Source organism: Schistocerca serialis, chromosome 1 (genome assembly GCF_023864345.2).
Source record: "Schistocerca serialis cubense isolate TAMUIC-IGC-003099 chromosome 1, iqSchSeri2.2, whole genome shotgun sequence".
Lineage (NCBI taxonomy): Eukaryota > Metazoa > Arthropoda > Insecta > Orthoptera > Acrididae > Schistocerca > Schistocerca serialis.
The window spans coordinates 362,985,667-363,011,050 of NC_064638.1; the positions used below are offsets into that span (position 1 = coordinate 362,985,667).

Sequence of the window (25,384 nt, forward strand, 5' to 3'; positions counted from 1 at the left end):
TAATTCGGCGTCCACCACACCTTGTGTGAGATCTTGTGACACATATATGCGGTCAAGTCGGCTGGCCGAATGACTAGTAAGATGAGTGTGGCCAGAGCGGTTACCGTGGACTTTTTCCCACGTGTCGCACAAGTGAAGTTCTTGCATCATCGCACCCAGTTCCGGACAAGGCATGTAATGTGGGATTTGGTCCTTGGGGTGAAGTACGCAATTAAAATCGCCGGCGAAGACGCTGTGGTCGTATCGTCCAAGGAAAAGGGGAGCGACATCTGTGGAGTAGTATCTGGCGCGGTCGTGACGTCTTGTGGTACCCGACGGCGCGTAAACATTAATGAATCGGGTGTTGAGTGCCGTAAATGCTATTCCCCGCGCGGAGGGAAGAAACGTGACGTCGGTAACTTCAATACCTTCACGCACTAATATTGCCACTCCGGTGTCTGCAGGGCTACCGGGCGTCACATGTGTGGCGTAACCGTAAAAGTGCGGGAGTGCAGTCGTTTTCACTTCTTGTAGGAAAGCAAAGTCAACTCCCATGGCTCGTATGGTTTCTTTCAAAAGTTGGATCTTGACAGGAGAACTGATCATGTTGATATTCATTGTCGCCAGGCGGTAAGCCTGGCAACGCGTTGTTTGGGCGAGGTTATCCATGTTGAAGTTGGAGAGAAGCGAACATCGGAAGTGATGTCACCCCCCGCCAAACGCGGTCCTCCTTGTGCTGCTTATGCTGCATGATCCGGCGGCGCCTCAGCTGGCCGCGGGTCGGGATCTTGTGTCTCGACGTCCTCGGCCCACGAAGCGGGCGCGGATATCTGTTCATGTTCCATAGCCTCGGAATGGTTGGTAGTAAGGGACCGGGCGACTTCGCTGCCTGCACTGGTACCTTCCCGCTGCTAACTGTTTCTGTCAATGGGCTGATGTTCGAAAGCTGCATGTTGTTCTGTCTGTTCTGCAAGGTTGGAGTCAGTGGAAACAGCCTCAGCTTCGCGGCTGGCTTCTTGAGGGGTCAGTTGTTCTTTCGCGGCCGAATGCGAACCGCTGTGTTCCGACACGGTCCGACGGCGGCGCTTTCGGCGTTTCGGTGATCGCTGTTTCCGTACATGGCCTTCATTGTCAGAAGACGGCACTGACTCACGCTCCGCCGGAACAAACGCTTCGGTCGGTACAATAAGGGAATCAATTGCCATCTTGCCGGCGTCAATGTCTGTCGCGTTCGGTAGCTCCAGAGTCGTAGTACTATTTTCCACCACTGGCCAGGTCGGCGGATCATCCAGGTTTTTGTCCGTGGAAAGTGATTCTTGTACCGCTGAAGCGGTCGGCCGTGTCTGTTGTGTGGAGAACGTCTTGAGCGCCGCCGCGTAAGTCACGGGTAGAACAGTCTTCGCCGCTGGTGGTGCAACGTCCTTCGGTGGGAGTTGTGTGATCCGACGCTGGAGGCACTCGGAACGAAGGTGTCCTTCTTTGCCGCATCCGGAACACGTCTTCGGCTGGCCGTCATAAATAACTATGGCCCGGCATCCTCCTATCTGTAGATAGGATGGCACGTGTCGTTGGAGATCTATGCGCACTTGGCGTACTCCATTGAGTACTGGATACGTCTTAAACTGGGTCCATTTTTCGGCCACGTGTTCGTGTACCGTGCCGTAGGGGCGGAGCGCCGCTACAATTTCTGCCGCCGGGAGTTCAAATGGAAGTTCGAATATGCGGATAGTCCGCAGTCCCATTGCGGCATGGCCGACCTCGACGTTGCCAACATTGCCATCTGCGTGGCAGAAGCGGAGTTCTTGTTTCATCTCACGAAGCACCTTGTCGCATGTAGTTTCGTTTATGAGCTTTACATAGACCGTGCTACTGACGATCGAAAAGTGAATGCCGACAATGTCGGCAGCCGGGATCTTGGCTTCCTCTTTTAAAAAGCGTTCGACTTCGAGCGCCTTTGGTCGGGTAAAGTCGTTCAAAATGTGAATTTCAAGGTTGATCTTCTGTATTGGTTTGCCATGGTCTTGTAGCGCTACGGCGTCACGTTAGTGTCGGCTGAAGAAAGTAAACAAGGCGCGCGGGCTCTCTCTGACAGCGGAGAGCACACACCGCACGTCTGCTTCGCTCGGCTGCGAGAGCCGCACTAAGTGCGAATGTGTTCAGATGTCTGAAAGCTGTGTAACTGAGGCAGAACGTGGGGACCAGACCAGTATTCACCTAGTAGGATTTGGAAAACCGGGGAAAAACCACATCCATGCCGGCCAGCACACCAGCCCTAAGCGTTAATCCACCGGGCGGATTCGATCCGGGGCCAGCGCGCCTACCAGAGTCCAGGAAGCAGCGCGTTAGCGCTCTCGGCTATCCTGGCTGGTCAGGTAAGATATTTGTTACAGAAACAAAACTAACACAGAAGCCATCAAGGTGGCGTCAATTCGAAAGCCTTTTTGCACAAATTTCTGAGCTACATGACATATACAGCATTTATTTTTATAATTCTGAGAAGCTATAAATATTGTTGAGAAGCTATAAATATTGTTGAGCACTTGTGGAAGACTATGGTGTCCAGCAACTGTTGTATGCCGATAGCGATGCGACGTTACATGAGTAATTATTCGATATAGATTTCCAGCCAGATGTACCCTCAAAATGGTTCAAATGGCTCTGAGTACTATGGGACTTAACTTCTGAGGTCATCAGTCCCCTAGAACTTAGAACTACTTAAACCTAACTAACCTAAGGACATCACACACATCCATGCCCGAGACAGGATTCGAACCTGCGACCGTATCGGTCGCGCGGTTCCAGACTGAAGCGCCTAGAACCGCTCGGTCACTCCGGCCGGCAGGAGCTCTTGGAGGATATTCGGCCAATGGACTGAACTGCCTGTTTCTCCGATTTAAGGGGGGTGAGACGTCAAACTGGTCGACTTGGAGCAGGAGAGGCACCACAGGACATTTTAATTTCCAATGTCTATAGTTTTACAAATAAATTCATAAAACTTTGTCAGCATGAACAGGAACGATTCAGGGTTCACACTCATAGCAGTGGGAGTTCAAAAACATAACAAAATAATTTTTTTACATGAGAAATTTCATCATTTTTTCACTAACTATTGGCTGCAGTAATTGCTATAGGTACACTTTTCTTCATAATCAAGAAAGATTCTTCGATGAATTTTGTACAGCATACAAACCGTACTTACTCTAGAATTTATTTAATTTTTGAAAAAAATGAATGAGCTGTTACATTTTAAACTTCATGTTAAGAAAAAACTCAAATTTTATAGCTAATTATCTCAATTTTTACCACAGTTTTTAATAGATTTGGAAAATTCTAGAGTTTTATACACGTGTTGGTACAATTTGTATGCTGTACAAAATTCATCGAAGAATCTCTCTTGAGGACAGGTTCAGCCGCCTACTGGGAAAGGTTTTCCCTGTCCTTCGCGCCCGGGGGCACCTTTCCTTTGCGAAGTATTGGAGCTGTGTGCGCAAGTGTATCTGTTAAGCGAAGGTGACTGTAAATGTGTGTGTGTTGTGGAGTGTCACGTTTGTGTTGGACATGAGAAGACAAGCGAGAGGGTGAAATCTGGTGTCGGCACATAGCCTGCTACTCTCGAAGAGTATCAATGGGAACATCGAGCTCCACGTCCCCATCCGACATGGGGATCACCGTCAACAGGACATCAAAGAATCGGTGCATTCATCTACGTACGGCCGCTGGCAAGCATTGTGATGAGAAGCAAGACTTGGATTTGTTTCCCAGCTATCTTCAGACGTAAGGAATATGTTCCATGGCGAAGTTGGAGAGAAGATTTGAGTGACTACTTAGGGGCAGACTAGCGGCCAGTGGAGGCGCTCCAGTTACGAACAGAAACGGCAATTACCCTGGGCAGCAGCGCGAGCAGGCACGAGGCGCCAATAAAGCTCTGGAGCACGCAGTAATGAAGTGCCGATATCCAGCAACTCTCCCGCACTTTTGACAGCGTGGAGTGTCACGTAGAAGCGCGTGGTTGGTATAAAAGAATTTTTCATTTTCAAACATTCATACACACGAAATGGTACGGCTTATTCGCTTCAAACCTTCTGCTATTATCCGTGAGTTTCGTTAGGGTTACAAGGACTCGATATGTGCTCATCGAGTAGCACGGCAAACAAGGAAACGACATTCACACTCTTCTCAAACTTCATATAAAATGTCAATGGTGATGTATACTGCACCACAGCTGCGATTCACTGTGGCGATGATTAGGGAAGGGATGGGACATACATTGTATCTTCCAATGCCCCCCCCCCCCCTTCCAGCTTAAATCTGGTGATCGTGTTGGCCATCTGCACCACACGTCATCAGCATCTACGTGGCCAAGGTGTCTTCGAGGCTAATGCGTGTTTAGCTAGTCCCAAACACCCAAGTGTAATTGGGTAGGTGCACCATTTTGTTTCTATCAATATACATTGTCGATTTCATTATCTCCAGTATCATTGGCAGGGATACTTTTATGATGGGTGTCAAATGCGTCACTCCAGCCTCAGCTCTTCCAACAGCTGAAGAGGCCCAGAGGCTTAAATTCTCCCCCTCTCCAACAGAAGTACGTCAACTGGATGGTACGGAACTTCAGATATTTAAATCCAAGTCAAGTAGTACATTACAGGAGTTTACTGCTCTAGATTCATTCTATCAGACATATTCACACCCATCTTGGAAGATACTGTAGATGTGTTGTAAGTGGCATTCAGCACAAGCCACTCGACAAGTGCCAGAAATTCCTGCATGTAAGAGACTTACGCAGTCGACCAGTAACACAATTAATAGTGAGATAAGTGCTGTGTCTTTCTGGTCAATCACTAATTCATCACCAAGAGACTAAAATACAGGCTTCATAATATGTTGTCAACGATAGACAGCAGCAACGTACCACATTTACCAATCCAGTCCCTTTCCCACCTCCGCGCGGCTCCCCCCGTCGGGGGTTCGAGTCCTCCCTTGGGCATGGGTGTGTATGTCGTCCTTAGCATAAGTTAGTTTACGTTAGATTAAGTAATGCGTAAGCTTAGGGACCGATGACCTCAGCAGTTTGGTCCCATAAGACTTAGCATAAATTTCCAAATTTTCCTTTCCCACCAAAACAACATAGGTTATTGACATCACACTTACAAATTAAACACATAGCTACGTATTTACCATAATAGCTCACTTAACAAAATAAAAGTAAGTACTTACTTAATACACTGAGGATAACTTCATCATACAAACACGAGCTTAGTGAAGTTATTTTGTCTGGTCGCGTACGAGAACTGGGCAGAAAATGCTGGAGATGTCTAGTCTGTAAACCGGAAAGTCAGTAGAGTTCATGGTGGGTGAATTTGCCATTCCTGGAAAAGGTATTACAGCTGCCGCACCGGGTGACTAAGACTAAATCTCTCCTCTAGCATTGTAGAACAGTGTGCAGAAATTTACGTAGATTCTGTTTGTAGGTATTACATGCATTACTATTATTAGTAACTCGTTTGTACATTCCAGGAAGTGTTAGCGTATTTTGTGTCAAATAAACGCACCCCGGTCATGTTTGCGGACTGCGTTGCCAGTGATTCATAAGGCGCGATGTGGAGGGCCCATGTAATTCTGTGAAATACCCTGTAGTTGCTTCTTGTGACGTACTGTTCGCCCTTCAGTTTGCAGACCTATGAAGGAAGTAAGTGCATGAAGACAATCCGGCAACCTACCTCCCATCGCGCTTCTACTGCACACATCTGCCCCCTCCACCTGTTACATCCCTGGAACACAATTTACCCTTAATACAGTTCTACTGCACTTAGATGTAGTGCATACATTTAATACTTTTAACTTCTTCATTTAACGATAAAAATTAATTTTATACCATTAGAATAATAGTTTTAATAAAAGCGATTTTTCTATTCCCTTAAAGCAGGAACTATTAGTCCTAGAGAAAAAATGAATAAGACCTTTCTTGTGGGAAATTTCATGAAGCTTAATTTTGTACTAGAAACATTTTCGTTAGAATCCGCGGTTCCCGAGTTATTCTAGAAAAACATCAGGAACGGATGAGGATGGCAAGAAGTCGGTCGGCTTGTCGAAATATCGCGCCTTCTGGACGACGCCACTCGGTTGAATACCCGAGATGTATTCAAAATTTCCCCAGGACGGAAAAACTTAAAATCACACATCAATTTTTCCTTGCCAATCACTTTCCCATTTAGACTAATTTAAGACGACTTGCATTCAGCAATTAGTTTACGATCATTCGATGTGACACGTACTACTTGCCTTTAGCAGTTGCTTCAATCTGGCGATACTAGCTAATGCACATTGGAAGTCAGGCTTCAAATTTATTAGGTTTCTTGTTTTATTTTACGCTGCTAGTCAACAAGAAAATATACTTTCGGACTAGATGATATGGTGAATGGAATCTGTGTTCTTAAATCTTTTTCAGACAGTAATAGACAATCCACATCTATCTCTTGTCAAAATGTTGACAGTTCTGTTATACCAAACGTGTGTTTTTAGTGCGGCGTCTTCTTGGAGACGAAGGCATCCTGGCATTAATTTGGGAATTTTCCAAATCAGGAAAATAGTTTCTAATAAAATTTATTACTGATACCAAGTGTTGACTATTATGACTGCATGCGCAGGAAAAGAGTAAAAATAGCCTGGACTACTTTTGGTAAAACAAATGTGGCTTTAAAATTTAAACTTTTGGTGTGCCTGAAAACCAACCTTTAAAATCCATATCTGTTAGAAATTTAAATTTACAACAGTGAGGCATTGATTTTAATGTTTAAAACATACAAAAACAGGAAGTTGCTCAACGAGCAAAGGAGAAATGCAAGACGAGAATTACTGGAAGAGAGAAGGTAACAAACAAATCGATCAAGGAACAGACTGGGATGGCAGATGTATTTATGACTATAATAGCAAGTAAATGGACGTGAGCAGGATATATAGCCACGTGAACAAACCAAGGATATTCGAGTCCATAAAACAAGCTAAACAAAGAAAGCAAAACGCAACAGAATTCCAGGGACACACAGCACTGGCCGCAAATACACACACCAACACCATTTCTACACAAGGGCACAACACTGCAGGTCATATATAGAAACAAACAGACATGAAGAAATGATAACATCCTCAAGAAAAATGGAATAAAACTAGGTTGCTAAAGTAATAACTCAATACAAAAATATTTAAATAAGGAGGATGACACATGCACACATCTATCAATTTTAGTGAAACATGTGTGATACTTTCTACTTAGGACAGGCCAGAAGAACATTTGAAATAAGACGTAAAGCACAAAAAAGAAAAAGGAAAAGTAGCACTAGCCATTCACCATTTACAGACCGCCCACCCTACAACAACAGAAACAGGAATGAAAATTACCAAATTATCAGACTAATAACGAAAAGAATGTCAATAATACAAGAAAATTACCAAATCCAAAAGGCATCACAGGAAGGAAACACATAACAAATAACCAATAAAACACCAGTAACCAAAAGCTACGTAAACCAACAAAACCTATAGTAGATAAATAACAACCTCTCTACCACAACAAAACATCACATAAACCAGGCAGCATACCCACTCATTATCACAAACCACAGTATCATGATAAAGTAGCTTCAACAAAGTAATAATTTGTCACACGGAAGGTAAGACTATCACTTTTCTCTCTCTCTCTCTCTCTCTCTCTCTCTCTCTCTCTCTCTCACACACACACACACACACCCCCATACGCGCGCCCGCGTGCCCGGAAACAACAGGAAACAGCAAGCGCTGCCACAACCACAGAAACAAAACAAAAGATATTGGCATCCCGCAACATCAAAGCACAGTACAGTTCAGGAAGTACACTACTGGCCATTAAAATTGCTACACCAAGAAGAAATGCAGGTGATAAATGTGTATTCATTGGACAAATATATTATACTAGAACTGACATGTGATTACATTTTCACGCTATTTAGGTGCATAGATCCTGATAAATCATTACCCAGAACAACCACCTCTAGCCGTAATAACGGCCTTGATCCGCCTGGGCATTGTGTCAAACAGAGCTTGGATGGCGTGTACAGGTACAGCTGCCCATGCAGATTCAACACGATACCATAGTTCATCAAGAGTAGTGACTGGCGTATTGTGACGAGCCAGTTGCTCGGCCACAATTGACCTGACCTTTTCAATTGGTGAGAGATCTGGAGAATGTGCTGTCCAGGGCAGCAGTCAAACATTTTCTGTATCCAGAAAGGCCAGTACAGGAGCTGCAACATGCGGTCGTGCATTATCCTGCTGAAATGTATGGTTTCGCAGGGATCGAATGAAGGGTAGAGCCACGGGTCGTAACACATCTGAAATGTAACGTCCACTGTTCAAACTGCCGTCAATGCGAGCAAGAGGTGACCGAGACGTGTAACCAATGGCACCCCATACCATCACGCTGGGTGATACGCCAGTATGGCGATGACGAATACGCGCTTCCAATGTACGTTCACCGCGATGTCGCCAAACACAGATGCGACCATCATGATGCTGTAAACAGAACCTGGATCCATCCGAAAAAATGACCTTTTGCCATTCGTGCACCCAGGTTCGTCGTTGAGTACACCATCGCAGGCGCTCCTGGCTGTAATGCAGCGACAAGGGTAACCGCAGCCATGGTCTCCAAGCTGATATTCCATGCTGCTCCAAATGTCGTCGAACTGTTCGTGCAGATGGTTGTTGTCTTGCAAACGTCCCCATCTGTTGACTCAGGGATCGAGACGTGGCTGCACGATCCGTTACAGCCATGCGGATAAGATGCCTGTCATCTCGACTGCTAGTGATACGAGGCCGTTGGGATTCAGCACGGCGTTCCGTATTACCCTCCTGAACCCACCGATTCCATATTCTGCTAACAGCCATTGGATCTCGACCAACGCGAGCAGCAATGTCGCGGTACGATAAACTGCAATCGCGATAGGCTACAATCCGACCTTGATAAATGGTACGCATTTCTCCTCTTTACACGAGGCATCACAACAACGTTTCACTAGGCAACGCCGGTCAACTGCTGTTTGTGTATGAGAAATCGGTTGGAAACTTTGCTCATGTCAGCACATTGTAGGTGTCGCCACTGGCGCCAACCTTATGTGAATGCTCTGAAAAGCTAATGATTTGCATATCACAGCATCTCCTTCCTGTCGGTTAAATTTCGCGTCTGTAGCACGTCACCTTCGTGGTGTAGGAATTTTAATGGCCAGTAGTGTAAGTTTATCTACACGTCATGAAAACGAAAAAAAATCGTTGCACTGTACTAAAATCGAATCCCTATTAGTAACAGAACGTTAGGAATGAAACCAACGAAAATTCCGAGTAAAAATAGTTATTTAATACTACTTAACTCTAGTAATTTAAAACATAATGTTTATGATCTTGGCAAAAAGACATGTAAGAAAAATCATACTGTTACAGTCACCACTGAAGAAGCATTAATGTACAGCGAAACATTTATATGCCTAAGTCAGTCTTTTATTACAGTCACAAAAGATGCTATGTAACCTATATTACAAGGAATTCATTGGCTGATTCCAAGAAATAAGAAGGAACACAAAGCAACAGTCTACCCTTGCAATGCCCAATGCTGTTTATGCTTACGTCAGCTAAATGTAAAGAAACACAAAAGAAAAAATTTATTAGTTTGAAAAACATCAGTTTCCTCGTTATTTTAAATGCTTGCTGTTTATCATGTACTGATAGTCTAGTATTTACTTGATTACACTGGTATTTTTCACATAAAATAGTTACCATAATTTGTAACAACATACGGAGGTATGTTAACAATATACAACTAATTGTCACGCGGCTTCACAATGAACACTGCTACTACCCGCTGATTTAGGTTTACCGTGATTTCCCTAAATCGCTTCAGGCAAATGCCGGGATGGTTCCTTTGAAAGGTCATGGCCTACTTCCTTCTATAATCCGATGTGATCGATGACCTCGCTGTTTGCTCCCCTCCCTCCAATCGACGAATCAAGAGCATTGCTGCTTGGCATTCATCCCACAGAAATTTTCATGCTTTGAATGCAGGCTGTTTGCAGGAGTGCCTAATGAGCGATATTTTTAACTTTTATTTGAATCGGAAGTGGTAGCCAGTTTCTTACTTGATGTTACATTGGAGCTTTTACAATGCCTTTGCACCAGAGGACATATCTGCACTCTTAGCTCTACACATGGAAGTAAAGTAGACGTGAAAATTATTTTTGAATCTTATATTGTGATTGTGCAAAACACAGTTCAGCTGAAACTGATTTTTGTTATCAGCAACGAAAACCATTGAAGAATAGCTGCCGGAAGTGAGAGTAACAATACCAACATCCATAAAAAGATCTCTGCAGAGGAACACAATAGTCTCCGTACTAATCTAAATTATTGTTGTATAGGGGTACACTCTAAAGAGTCTATTAGTTCATTTGTTAGTGTGGAAACAGTTGACGCCCACGAGGTAACCAAGAACAAAAGCTCGATAATGGGACTCTTTCTCTTTCTAATGCACCAAATATTTGTGCAAATCTGGAAGAATAAAATACTTTTGTGGGTGATACAACATTTTTGTCAAGTGCTGTGAACAGTGATGGACTAGGACAATCTGTAAACTAACCTTCAAAGAAAATGAACAGCTGGGAAAACTATGCCCAGTCAATTACGAATAACAGTAAGGAAGTCATTATGAATTTTCATTCACACCAAAACAAGAACCCAAATAAACCAACTACTTCCATTAACGAAGAGTCGTACAAAGCAGCAGAGAAACAAAAGTTGTGGGTGGATGGCTGAAAGATAGTCTAAAATGGGTTGATTTTCTTGAGGATGTTAATGGTAATATAAGTATAGGATGTACTTCTGAAACATTTTGACACAGTTATGAGAGTGTACTGAGCTTCAATTTGCCCTCATCTAAAATATGGAATAATATTCAGAGGAAACTCTATGGCAGCTTTCAAAATCATCAGAATTCAGGACAGGCAGTAACATTAGGGATTCATATCTGTGTATCTGTAGAGCATTTAATACACTTCCCTTACCATCCATTTATATTCTTCAAAACGGATTAAATAGAAAATCACGAGGACCTGTAACGAAATCGTGATGCTCACAAACAAAATACCAGAATTAACGAAAACCTTCAATTATTATAATTAAAAAATTTCGTGACTTTATAAAAAATGTAACTTTATAACAATTATTATTAATTCCTGACTTCATTGGCGCATTACCTCAGTCTCTAGATTAATTCCTACGACAACACCAAAAATAATTTGTTTACGAGTCCATGCGATAAGGATAAATAACTATTCGCCAGTATTCTAGCCACTTGTTGTAAGGCCTGAAATACCTCATGGGTATTTGAAATGTTGCGGCAAGATCTCGTAAGCCAGCTAAAGTTGGTAAGGAAAAATGAAGGAAGATTAGTGTGCAGCGTCCTGCCGTCATGCAAGTCACTGAAGACGGAGCAGTACCTCAGATGTCATTGTATGTGGGATGAAGTTGGACGTGGCCTTGTTGATGCGCCAGCCTGGCATTTGTTTTTAGTTTCAAGCGGGGGGACGGGGAACTGAATTTTCAATGGGAGGACGGGGACTCATAGACTGATCGTATTGAGTATAAGTCATGTTAACCGCTTTGCCTCATTGCTCTGTGTTAAGGTTGGTGAATGTCATACAGGTAACAGGTGAAAAGTAGAAACTGGTACGTTGATTCCTCATATCTGAGAATGTTGTTATACTAATTTACAGCGTTATTAAATGTGTATTGTAATTAATTATGCATACATAAAAGTGAAATTGGCTTACTGTTAACGTAACTAATAAATTAATAAAATGAAAGAAAAATGAAGACCTTGGAAGGTAAGAGAGGAATACTGGCGAAAGTGAAGTTGTGAGGACAGTTAGTGTGTCGTGCCTGCAAAAATCAACGTTCTGGTTACGAGCCCCGATCGGCATACTACACTCACGCTCATAAATTAAGGATAATGCAGATACATGGTGAAACAGCGCTCTGGTGGGCGGTTTTCGGGTTTAAATCACCTCGGGGTATGACCATGCGGTGCATTTGACCTGCGGTCGTCGCACGGTGGCACTGGCAGCAGTCCACATATGCAGAGGTGTGTTGGTGCATGTCAGAGTACGGTGCAGCGTAAGTGTGCAGTCGTTTTCAGGCGTGCTAATGGTGACTATGTGTTGAAAATGGCTCAGAGAACACATATTGATGACATTATCAGGGGTAGAATACTAGGGCGACTGGAGGCTGGTCAAACACAGCAGGTCGTAGCACGGGCCCTCCATGTGACACCCCTCCATGTGACACAAAGTGTGATCTCAACATTATGGCAACGATTCCAGCAGACAGGAAACGTGTCCAGGCACTACAGTACGGGACGTCCACAGTGTACAGCACCACAAGAAGACCGATATCTCACCGTCAGTGCCCGCAGACAGCCACGGGGTACCGCAGGTAGCCTTGCTCGGGACCTTGCCGCAGCCACTGGAACAGTTGTCTCCAGACACACAGTCTACGGACGACTGAACAGACATGGTTTATTCGCCTGGAGACCTGCAAGGTGAATTCCACTGACCCCTGGTCACAAGAGATCTCATAAAGCCTGGTGTCAAGAACACAGTATATGGTCATTGGAACAGTGGTCCCATGTTATGTTCACGGACGAGTCCAGGTATAGTCTGAACAGTCACTCTCGCCAGGTTTTCATCTAGCGTGAACCAGGAACCAGATACCAACCCCTTAATGTCCTTGAAAGGGACCTGTATGGAGGTCGTGGTTTGATGGTGTGGGGTGGGATTATGATTGGTGCACGTACACCCCTGCATGTCTTTGACAGAGGAACTGTAACAGGTCAAGTATATCGGGGCGTCATTTTGCACCAGCATGTCCGCCTTTTCAGGGATGCAGTGGGCCCCATCTTCCTCCTGATGGATGATAACGCACGGTCCCACCGAGCTGCCATCGTGGAGGAAAACCTTGAAACAGAAGATATCAGGCGAATGGAGTGGCCTGCCTGCTCTCCAGACCTAAATCCCATCTAGCACGTCTGGGATGCTCTCGGTCGACGTATCGCTGCACGTTTTCAAACCCCTAGGACACTTCAGGAGCTCCTACAGGCACTGGTGCAAGAATGGGAGGCTATACCCCAGCAGCTGCTCGAGCACCTGATCCAGAGTATGCCAATCCGCTGTGCGGCCTGTGTACGTGTGCATGGTGATCATATCCCATATTAATGTCGGGGTACATGGGCAGGAAACAGTGGCGTTTTGTAGCACACGTGTTTCGGGACGGTTTTCTCAACTTATCACCAATACTGTGGACTTACAGATCTATGTCGTGTATTCCCTATGTACCTATGCTATTAGCACCAGTTTCGTGTAGTGCCACGTTGTGTGGAACCACATTCTGCAATTATTCTTAATTTATGAGCATGAGAGAACTTTACTCTGTCAGGAAGTTTGAAGGTGTTCATTAATTGGCAATTCCAGCAGATATCTTACAGTTGGCTATGCAGACCTCCCACTGCCTGTACATGTCCCACAACATCTTGAGTAAAATTGAACAGTGTCAGTCCGAAGGTTTGTCTGAACACCAATGAGTTTGTGTTGCTTGAGACTTTCCCGGCGACCTAGCTGCAGAAAATGTTCTTCGGCGAGAAGTTCGGATGTCGTCGTGAAATTTCCTCAACCACTGAGCTTTCTAAGTGTGGTCATAGAGAAGGTAATACACTATTACTTCTCTTTCAGTTCGAAAGCTGTCTCATCTAGCCAGTTATCGGGAACTTACGGCACAAAACACAATTCGACTTGCAATTTGTCGTACATAGGGTACAGTACTATCAATTTGCGCACGTATACACTGAGGTGACAAAAGTCATGCGATACTTCCTTTTATCGTGTCCGATCGCCATTTTACCAGCGTAGTGGAGCAGCCCGACGTGACAGAGTCAACAAGTCGTTGGAAGTCCCCTGCAGACACGTGGAGCCGTTCTGTCTCTGTAGCCGTCCATAATTGTGAAACTGTTGCCGGTGCAAGAACTGACCTCTCGATTATATCCAATAAATGTTCGACGGATATTATTTCGAGCGATCTGGATGGGCGAATCATTCACAGGCAAACTGTCCAGAATGTTCTTCAAACCAATCGCGAACAACTGTGGCCCGGTGACATGACATCGTTGTATGGAAACATACGGTCTATAAAACACTGCTTACGGTCTCCAAGTAGGCGAACATAACCATTTCCAGTCAATGATCTGTTCAGTTGGACCAGAGAACCCAGTCCATTCCATGTAAATACCCCTCATTCCATTATGGAATCACCACCAACTTGCACACTGCCTTGTTGACTACTTAGGTCTGTGGCTTCGTGGGATCTGCGCCATACTCGATACCTACCATCAGCTCTTACCAACTGAAATCAGGACTCATCTGACCAGGCCACGGTTTCCCAGTCATCTAGGCTCCAATCGATATGGCCACGAATGTGGGAGAGGCGCTGTAGGTGATGTCGCGCTGTTATCCGTGGTATTCGCGTCCTTCGTCTGCAGCCATAGCCCATCAACGCCAAATTTCGCCGCACTCTCCTAAAGTCATGGGCACACGGACAGTGCATCCGAACGTTGAGCGTTGAGCGTGCCGAGTTTCTGACGTCATAGCGCGGAATAACACGTTCGGGTGTCTTTACGAACGTGCAGAGCAATATGTAGCATGTCAGATATTCTGAGCGTTGACCAATGAGGTGGCACAACGCCACCTACGTCACGTGCACGCCATCTCCCTTCAGCACAAAGTTGTGGGCCGCCGTATTGGCATTCATTCCAAGCCTATACGTATACTCGCCGTTTCTGAGCACCAGAGAGAATCACTCGAAAACCCGTTGTTAACTGTGTGATTCATTGCAATAAAATAATGAGAAACGTCATATTCGTGGCAAAAGAATTGTAACTTGCGTATTATGAGAGCATGCCCTTTGAAGGCAGCGACACACTGAGGATTCAGCAAAAACGCATTGTTCTTGGTACAATTTGTTATAATTAAATTTCAATTAGTAACAAAGCTACAATTAAAGCTTTTAGGAAGTAGAAACACGCGAGGCTGGTTTATGCAACTGTGTTGTTGGTTTAAGATAGTGACTAGCGTCACAGAATTGCGTCGTAGCGCGTGATGGTTCGCGTCTCGCCACGGTCAAATTTTTTTCTGACATTGGCGTTTTTAATAGGTTCTGATGTCTTATTAGTTTAGTATAAGTATATACTATAATATTTGATGTTATGTAAACATAAATTCACCTTTATTCGAGGAGTGAATCTATTCGATTGGCTTAATCTACAGGACAACTTGCGCTACTTGTATAAAGCTATTTTGCTCCTCTTTCGTTTACGTTTCGTAATTCACATGATGCAAAGATTCTGCCACTGGGTAGGAACAGTGATCAAGTAATAATGATCTTGGGGTTTTACCAAAATGTGGGAATGATGAAATATTGTTTATCTTTTTTGGAGAACTATTGCAAATTTGTATCGCAGTGTTTGTAATGGAACTTTTATAAGCCTGTGTCCTTACTGTTTGGGCATGGTACTTTCCTTTTCCTCTTAAAACATGTACATGGATATTGAAGTTTTTATTTGTGTATGTTACATATAGAACAACGTGACTAGCATATGTGCAATGGAGAAGATGTGCGCTTTAATAAAGCTAACATGGGAATTTTAAGCGCGCGCGTTAGTTTGGATTCCGTAGAAATGTTGGAACACGTGAGGCAATACTGACCTTACGACTTATCTTACAAGAAAGATTAAGGAAAGGCAAACCTACATTTCTAGCATTTTAGTCTCAGAGAAAGCTTTTGACAATGTTGACTGGAATACTCTCTTTCAAATTCTAAAGGTGGCAGGGGTAAAATACAGGGAGCGAAAGGCTATTTACAATTGGTACAGAAACCAGATGGCAGTTATAAGAGTCGAGGGGCACGAAAGGGAAGCAGTGGTTGGGAAGGGAGTGAGACAGGGTTGTAGCCTCTCCCCGATGTTATTCAATCTGTATATTGAGCAAGCAGTAAAGGAAACAAAAGAAAAATTCAGAGCAGGTATTAAAATCCATGGAGAAGAAATAAAAACTTTGAGGTTGGCCAATGACATCTGTATAAGATGAACATGCAAGAGCAGTTTAACGGAATGGACAGTGTCTTGAAAGGAGGGTATAAGATGAACATCAGCAAAACCAAAACGAGGATAATGGAATGTAGTCGAATTAAGTCGGGGATGCTGAGGGAATTAGATTAGGAAATGAGACACTTAAAGTAGTAAAGGAGTTTTGCTATTTGGGAAGCAAAATAACCGATCATCGTCGAAGTAGAGAGGATATAAAATGTAGACTGGCAATGGCAAGGAAAGCGTTTCTGAAGAAGAGAAATTTGTTAACATCAAGTATAGATTTAAGTGTCAGGAAGTCATTTCTGAAAGTATTTGTATGGAGTGTAGCCATGTATGTATGGAAGTGAAACATGGACGATAAATAGTTTGGACAAGAAGAGAATAGAAGCTTTCGAAATGTGTTGCTACAGAAGAATGCTGTAGATTAGATAGGTAGATCACGTAACTAATGAGGAGGTGCTGAATAGAATTGGGGAGAAGGGGAGTTTGTGGCACAACTTGACAAGAAGAAGGGACGGGTTGGTAGGACATGTTCTGAGGCATCAAGGGATCACAAAGTTAGCATTGGAGGGCAGCGTGAAGGGTAAAAATCGTAGATGGAGACCAAGAGATGAATACACTAAGCAGATTCAGAAGGATGTAGATTGCAGTAAGTACTGGGGGATGAAGGAGCTTGCACAGGATAGAGTAGCATGGAGAGCTGCATCAAACCAGTCTCAGGACTGACGACCACAACAACAACAACAACGTGATTTACGAACTATAAACATCCCGCAACTGACGCTGGAGTGTGTTGCGATCGCATATACCACGTTGGGGCCCACGTACCATATGTACAAGTCGCATCATTTTTGACAAGGGAACCTCCCCATCGCACCCCCCTCAGATTTAGTTATAAGTTGGCACAGTGGATAGGCCTTGAAAAACTGAACACAGATCAATTGAGAAAACAGGAAGAAGTTGTGTGGAACTGTGAAAAAATTAGCAAAATATACAAACTGAGTAGTTCATGGGAAGATAAGCAACATCAAGGACACTGGGAACGCAGGGGCGCCGTGGTCTCGTGGTAACGTGAGCAGCTGCGGAACGCAAGGTCCTTGGTTCAAATCTTCCATCGAGTGTAAAGTTTAATTTTTTATTTTCAGTTTATGTGACAAACTCTTATGTTTTCATCACTTTTTTTGGAGTGATTATCACATCCACAAGAAAACCTAAATCGGGCAAGGTAGAAGAATCTTTTTACCCATTCGCCAAGTGTACAAGTTAGGTGGGTCGACAACATATTCCTGTCATGTGACGCACATGCCGTTACCAGCGTCGTATAGAATGTATCAGATGTGTTTTCCTGTGCAGGAATCGGTTGACCTATGACCTTGCGATCAAATGTTTTCGGTTCCCATTGGAGAGGCACGTCCTTTCGTCTACTAATCGCACGGTTTTGCGATGCGGTCGCAAAACACAGACACTAAACTTATTACAGTGAACAGAGACGTCAATGAACGAACGGACAGATAATAACTATGCAAAAATAAAGAAAGTAAAATTTTCACTCAAGGGCAGACTTGAACCAAGGACCTCTCGTTCTGCAGCTGCACACGCTACCACGGGACCACGGCGCTCCTGTTGACAAATTGTCCATCATGTTGCATATGTGGCCCATGGACTACTCAGTTTGTATATTTTGCTTATTTTTTCACAGTTCCACACAACTTCTTCCTGTTTTCTCAGTTGATCTGTGTTCAGTTTATCAAGGCCTATCCACTGTGCCAACTTATAACTAAATCTGAGGGGGGTGCGATGGGGAGGTTCCCTTGTGAGCATTCAGCAGGACGTTGAACTCGGCACGCTCAACGTTGACGTTCGACAGCACGGTCCGCGTGCCGACGGCTTTACGGATGCGTCCGTCGTACACCCCACATTGATTTCTGCCGTTATTCCACGCATTGTAGCGTATCTGTTAGCACTGACAATTCTACGCAAACGCCTCTGTTCACGGTAGTTAAGTGAATGCCGTCGGCCACTGTGTTGTCCGTAATGAGAAGGAAAGCCAGAAATTTGGTATTCTCGGCACATTCTGTCGATTTCGGAATATTGAATTCCCTAACGATATCTGAAATGGAATGACCCGTACTTCTAGCTACAACTACCATTTCGCGTTCAAATTCTGTTAATCCCCGTCGTGTCCATAATCATGTCGGAAACTTTATAACGTAAATCACCTGAGTACAAATGACAGCTCTGCCAATGAACTGTCCTTTTATACATAGTGTACGGAAAACTACCGCCATCTGTATATTGCTATCATACGACCTTTGCCCCATCAGTTTGTAGAAACCTCCAGTAAAGTTCAGTCTCTATTGATTTCATCAGTGAGGAAACTGAGTCCTAATCTTTCTTCATTCCTCCTCCTGTGAAACCGACTTTTCTGTAGTACAGATGGATCTTTCAGAATGTGCACTGATAACTGGAGATATATATTGCATGATTAGTTTCAGTGACACTTGTGTACCGCTACTTGAGAGGCTCTCTGAGAGCAATTGAAACCAATGACTAGCTAATTGCCAAACGGTGTGATAACAAGGCAATTAGTGCCAAGTGAAGTAAATGACTCAAGGCATTTAAACCCTTTAAAGCCATTCACAACAATGATTCACAACTCACTAAGCACTCTACTCGACGGCGGTGACTGTAAAGTTACATTCAATTTCGCCAGAATAAATTAGCGGACAGTTGTGGTAGGCCACAGCTAAATAGAAGCCTGGTATTACGGTTTTCAGCTATGTCGGTTCTGCACATTTTCATATTCGATGCATATAGTCTTGGCTCAAATGTAGCTTTTTTACATAAATCTGACATCGGCCACAAAATTAACGTTTTATACCGACATATTCAATTTTTCTTCTCAAGAAATAAATTGAGAATTTGAGCGTCATATAGAATATCTCTCTTTACAGAAGGGTGGCTCAATTACTTGGAGATGGTAATCTACAGAACGCTGTAGGGTATCAGTGTAACCATACATGTGTCAGTATGCATGAGAAACTGTTGAGTTCGTTTGTAAGATGGCAAGAACTATGCCCCTTACATGAAGTCATTAAAGATCACCTAACTCACGTTGAGCAAACAGTAGGGCTGAACAAAAATGACTAACAAGGCACAATGCATCTTATAGAGGGTATAGTGTGGACATATTGGAATAATTAATGTCGGGTGATGGTTTTAAAGTAATTCACACGACATGAAAACTTTGTGGGAATGCATCGATTTACTGGAGGCTAGTTTATCCCAGGGAAGTATTCAGAATTGACCGTGGCCGGCTGGGGAGCAACGAAGGGAAGCGACAATAGGCAGCTTAGGGTGGCTCAAGCTCTGAGAAAGCAGTAACGGGGTGCGGCCTCCAGCTGCCTTAAGATGAGTGACAGTGAGTGGGTGGTTGACCCCATGCTGGTGTACCGGGAAGCAGACGGAGAACTTGTATGCCTGTTGATAAATGTCCGTCGTCCCATTTTAAGTGAAACATGCGAGAAAGCCGTGCAAAGCTATGGTGGAGCGGTCAACAGAGGTCAAAAGATGCGTGTTTGTGACTGTAGCAACTTCATGCTGAATTCACGGTCCGCAGAGTCTGAAGTAAATCAGGTGAAGAGCTGCAGAATGAAATACGGCGGCCTCGGATGGGAACGTAGGACCAAGGAATTTGAAGTACTCTCCTGGGAGTCAGAATTTCGGAAAAATTGGTGTTTTGTGCAGATGATAACCTTGATGGCTGGCCTGGGAGGAGATAAATAGCAGAAGTTGAGAGGAAGGGAAATTTTGTGGGAATTTGTTCACTTCCCAGAGCAGGCATTGGTCGGCGCTGGGAAGCGACGCATAATTAACGCGACTTGCGCTGCAATTGGCGTAAGTGGTTTTGCTGGAGGGGAAACTGAGGCGAAGAGCGGACTGGGAGAAGTCTCCATAGTGGTCTTCCGTTCCCAGCTTGCCTAGAGGGCGGACGTGGTGTTCTTTACTCAGCTTGCCTGAGAGAGAGTGAGCATCTCTGCAGTTTAGGATTTAGCAAACGGAACGATTGAGCTTGGAGATAGAAAGTTTTTGTTCAGCTGCGTACTGAGCAAGATAGCTAGAAGTGAATAGACGAGCGCAGCCTTGCAGCACCGTGAGGTCGGCCGACGTCCGCACAACGACGCCGCTCCGCCACGCTGAATTCGGTGATATTGCGCCTGCTCCGGCCGCTGATTAATTTGTTGGATCATGTCGGCAATGTTTCCACGAGGGTTTCATGGGCCGTGTATTGTAGAATTCTTCTCGCACTTCGCATTACGCCTGGGTCAGTCGATAAGAATTACTTTTGATTTAGCGCGCTTTACTCTATGCAAACGCAATTTATTACCACTGCCTGTTAGGAGAGTCATGTAATATGATGATTGAAGTCGTGAGTTAAAATAAATCTGTCCTAATCGACTGCATCTGTTTTCAATCAAGTAGTTGAAATCCCAAGTCACTTTCTTCATTAATTTCATGTTCAACATTTGCATATGGCGTTCAGTGGCTGAACATAACATCAATGTGCACTCCTTTTTAATTAAAAGGGATCAATTCTGAGTCAATTAATTTCAACACTGCCAACGCAGTTCAATCAGGAGTCATAGGGCCTTATTACTTTCTTTGTGTTATCGGACATTGCGGCAGTTTTGAACTCTCTGTTGATTTGTTAGTCAATTACCTGGGGTGAACACACACCAAAACCAGATAAGTGAGGGATGGTGTGTTACACGTTACCTAGTCGCGACGGACGGCAACTCGTTGCACACTCGCGGTGCGGAAGTGAGCCTGGGGTACGTGAAGCGGCACTCAACCGGTTGAGCACAGCCTTGTGACACGAACGGGTTCGTCTGGAACGGCACCGACGAGGAAGAACCGAACGGGAGACACGCGATTGTCGTGCGGATCACGGAATTCTGTCGGGTTAAGACTCCGCTGGTCCATAGCACTCATTTCAGTGTATTGGCGGTCGTTGGACGATGTTTATTGAGGCGCATATCGTTCCCGCCCACATTTGCCATTAACGGCATTGTCTGCACCTTGCATCGTGACGCCACTTTCTTGTTTTGGTTCCATCTGATTATCATCGACTGGCAGGGAAATGTTCGGCGAAGCACTACTCGTTCATCATTTTGCACAAGTTGTTGAAGAAAAGGATGTTCGTGAATGGTATTCATCGTTGCGGCAGCACTTGAGCGGCGTACGACTCCAAAACGGAAGAACAAATTGATGAACTAATACGGCGTCATCGCTGAAGTTAACCCGTCGTAGCACTCGTACTGAATGAAGTACTAACAGGTACAGATAGTATAACATAATTTTATTGCACTTACGTTTAACCAATATACACGTGAACGTCTGCTGTCAAAGCCATACAAAACCAGACTTAATGACTACTAAAGATATCACACCAGTCACAGTTCCTTTGTTTTTTTGTCTATAACGACACTTTTTACTATTCCGTTGCTTCTTGCTGAGCAGAATTCCCCACACATTGTATCAGTGGTTCGTAATATCTCGTTAACAAAACTCTTGGTGAAACAAGACTGTACATCCCAGTGTATATAGAAAAATTTATTCTGGAAACAATCCGGAGCTTCTATAAATATGGTATCTCGTTAACATCCCAAATGTGCAGCCGCCTGTGAGGTGGGGCACCAAGCCTCTAAGCATCTAAGATTTATCAGGGAAATTTCTCAATCCTTTTTTGAACTCGCTTTAGCTAATGTCTGATCGAACTCGTTATAACATGTTACGGCATTGTGTGCTGATTCGTCTCGAACATGATGTACTTATAATAATTTACATTTACTAAACGGTAATTTGTTTCACTGCATTGCTTACACAGCTTGATTAAATTTTGATATTAAGCCGAGAAGGAATATAAAAACAAGTTTTAGAAACGATAGTTCGATATGGAATTAAACTGCATTCTATGTACGAGGTACATAATCTTCTAATAATGGTGCGTAGCAGGAGAGAGATTTTGGCATCGAATGACTACACAATTAGTTAGGCATGTTTCAAAGCAATGATAACCCGACGTTGCAGCGTTTTTAATAATATGGACTCGAAAAAAATCTGACAGACAACAGATATTCTTTTTTCTGTCTTTGAACGAATTATTAGGCAACGGCCTTGCTGCAGTGGCTACACCGGTTCCCGTGAGATCACCGAAGTTAAGCGCTGTCGGGCGTGGTCGGCACCTGGATGGGTGACCATCCAGGCCGTCATGCGCTGTTGCCATTTTTCGGGGTGCACTCAGCCTCGTAGTGCCATTCGAGGAGCTACTCGACCGAATAGTAACGGCTTCGGTCAAGAATACCATCCTGGACTCGCATTCGGGAGGACGACGGTTCAATCCCGTCTCCGGCCATCCTGATTTAGGTTTCCCGTGATTTCCCTAAATCGCTTCATGCAAATGCCGGGATGGTTCCTTTGAAAGGGCACGGCCGATTTCCTTCCCCATCCTTCCCTCACCCGAGCTTGCGCTCCGTCTCTAATGACCTCGTTGTCGACGGGACGTTAAACACTAATATCCTCCTCCTCCAAGAATACCATCATAACGACTGGGAGAGCGGTGTGCTGACCCCACGCCCCTCCTATCAGCGTCCTCCACATGAGGATGACACGGCGGTCGGATGCTCCCGGTAGACCACTCGTGGCCTGAAGACGGAGTAAACGAATTATTAAGAAAACACAGATCAAAGTTACCATTCCTCTAGGCTGAGGATTGCGAGTCTCTCGCAACCACAGATCTGCGGCAAACAGGAAAGGGAAATGCAGCGGGCAGGAAGAGGCAGCCCACAAACAAACGGTGACCGCAAAGGAAAGAACGACGGAATGTGCGAGTGTGACTCAGTCAGAGGTAGAATTACTTTCTTCAACCATGAAACAAATTCGATATTTACCAGTTTTACGTAATTACATTTAAGTAGTCGTCTTCGAGTTGTATGACCTTGAGCCGGCCGGGGTGGCCGAGCGGTTCTAGGCGCTACAGTCTGGAACCGCGCGACTGCTACGCTCGCAGGTTCGAATCCTGCGTCGGGCATGCATGTGTGTGATGTCCTTAGGTTAGTTAGGTTTAAGTAGTTTTAAGTTCTAGGAGACTGATGACCTCAGAAGTTACGTCCCATAGTGCTCAGAGCCATTTTTGTATGACCTTGATCGAACACGCATACCAATCGTGGAAAACGTATTAGAGTTCACTTACTTACTTATTCAGAATTGTCCCTACGTTTTCAAAATCTGTTTCAGTAACTCAAAAGAATTACATTGTTTCCATAACAATTATTTATCTCTGCAACGTCATGTGCGCTGCTGTAGAACTTGCGTATAGATTAAAATTGTGTGCGGGCGGGACTAGAATCGAAACCCTTGCTATTTGCGAGTAGTGATCTTACAGATTGAGGTAACCAGGCACGACTAAAAAGCCTCCTGCACAAGTTCAATTCGACAATTACGTCTCTCCTAAGAGTGGAAGACATAGATGTTCAATCTGTGCATTGAAGAAGCAACGACGAAACTAAAAGAAACCTTCAACAGTGAGCTTAAAATTCAAGGTGGAAGGATATCATTACGTTCACTGACGACGTTGCTATACTGAGTGAAAGTGAGAAGAAGTACCTGTTACATGGAATGAGTAGTCTAATGAGCACATGCTACGGATTGAGAGCAAATCATTGATAGACGACGGCAGTGAGGAGCAGCGGAAGTGAGATTAAGATAAACTTCATATTAAAGCTGAGGACCATGCAGAACACAAAGTGAAGGAATGCTGCTTCCTAGAAACCAAAATAACTCATCAACGGACGAAGCAAAGAGGACAAAAAAGCAGACCAACACAGGCAAAGAGAGCATTCATGTCCAAAAGAAGTCTACTAATACAGACACTGGACTTGAGGGAGAAATTTTTGAGAATGCTCTTTCGTTGCACAGCATTGTATGGAAATGTATAGCCTGGAAAAGAAGATAGTGGAAACGTTTGAGACATAATGCTATGGAAGAAAAATCCATAGTTCGCTTCGGTAGCTGCTACTGCTAGTCACTGTGCATTGAAATTGTGGTGTACCGTCGTCATGGCGTAGTAGAACTAGCTCAGATTTCCTGACTTCCATTCGTCTCTCTTATTTCTTACATCTGGGGTCAGCATCATTTCAGTTATACGCAAGCCACGTGTCTAAATTTGAGTATATTGTGCGCCGCGATGTACTCAAATAGTGTTTTTTTCAAAACAGGCGTTTTCTCAACAGATTAAACAAATTGGGTAACTCATATGCTGTACAAAAAGTATCTCTCTGACTAAGGCCGTATCGAGCAAGAGGCAAAGGAGGACATATGTCCTTTCCTCACCTGCCTAAAAAAAAGATATTCCTAGGCCGAACTCATATCCTGCCACCCCAGACGCAGAGACGTATCAAATCAGTATCGGCTAAAACGTATAATCAAATGGTTATTGAGGGCACCAGATGAGCCATTTGTAGTGAAATTTCAAAACTATTTCATTCAAGACAATGCACTTTTCTTCTTTTTTTCCTCTTGTTAGATGTCTGTGGCGGAAACCTCGCTATTTTCCGCACTCCGAAACAAATATTGCAACTTCAGCTATTTGCACTGCTCTAGTGACTGCACGTTGTAACAATATAAACATAATAATAATGACAGCGATGCTTAAAATTACCTAGCGTTTTCGACGATTTCAGAGCAGTTAATAGAGAGAGACCACTACCAGAAGTCTAGGTACTTCTGTTGTTTTATGCGACTCTATCCCCGTATACTGTATGCTGGATGACAAACACCCAACAGAATTACGGCCGTAATAGCTTTTGTGTTGTTTGTTCACAAGTTCAGAAATGATATCTGGTTCTGGATCGGCAGAAGTCGGTAACAGTCGATCGATTTCGGCCCGCTCATGCTTTTTGTGTCCGATCACTGCCAACATTGGGGATCTAAAAATATGCTTTGCGCACTAAAGCCGTTACAAACGAAGTGTTTGCCATGCCATGCCGAAACAATGCAGTACCAGCATTACACCGGCCGGCCGATGTGGCCGTGCGGTTCTAGGCACTTCAGTCTGGAACCGCGTGACCGCTACGGTCGCAGGTTCGAAACCTGCCTCGGGCATGGATGTGCGTGATGTCCTTAGGTTAGTTAGGT

The 25,384-nt window shown here is 44.2% G+C and overlaps 1 protein-coding gene and 1 pseudogene across 3 annotated transcripts in view; both read left to right on the forward strand.

Moving 5' to 3' along the window:
• LOC126470366 (enolase-phosphatase E1-like) overlaps window positions 1–25,384 on the forward strand; it is a 252,972-nt gene that overhangs the window by 106,691 nt on the left and 120,897 nt on the right. The window lies entirely within an intron of this gene.
• LOC126425562 (5S ribosomal RNA) lies at window positions 22,357–22,474 on the forward strand (annotated as a pseudogene).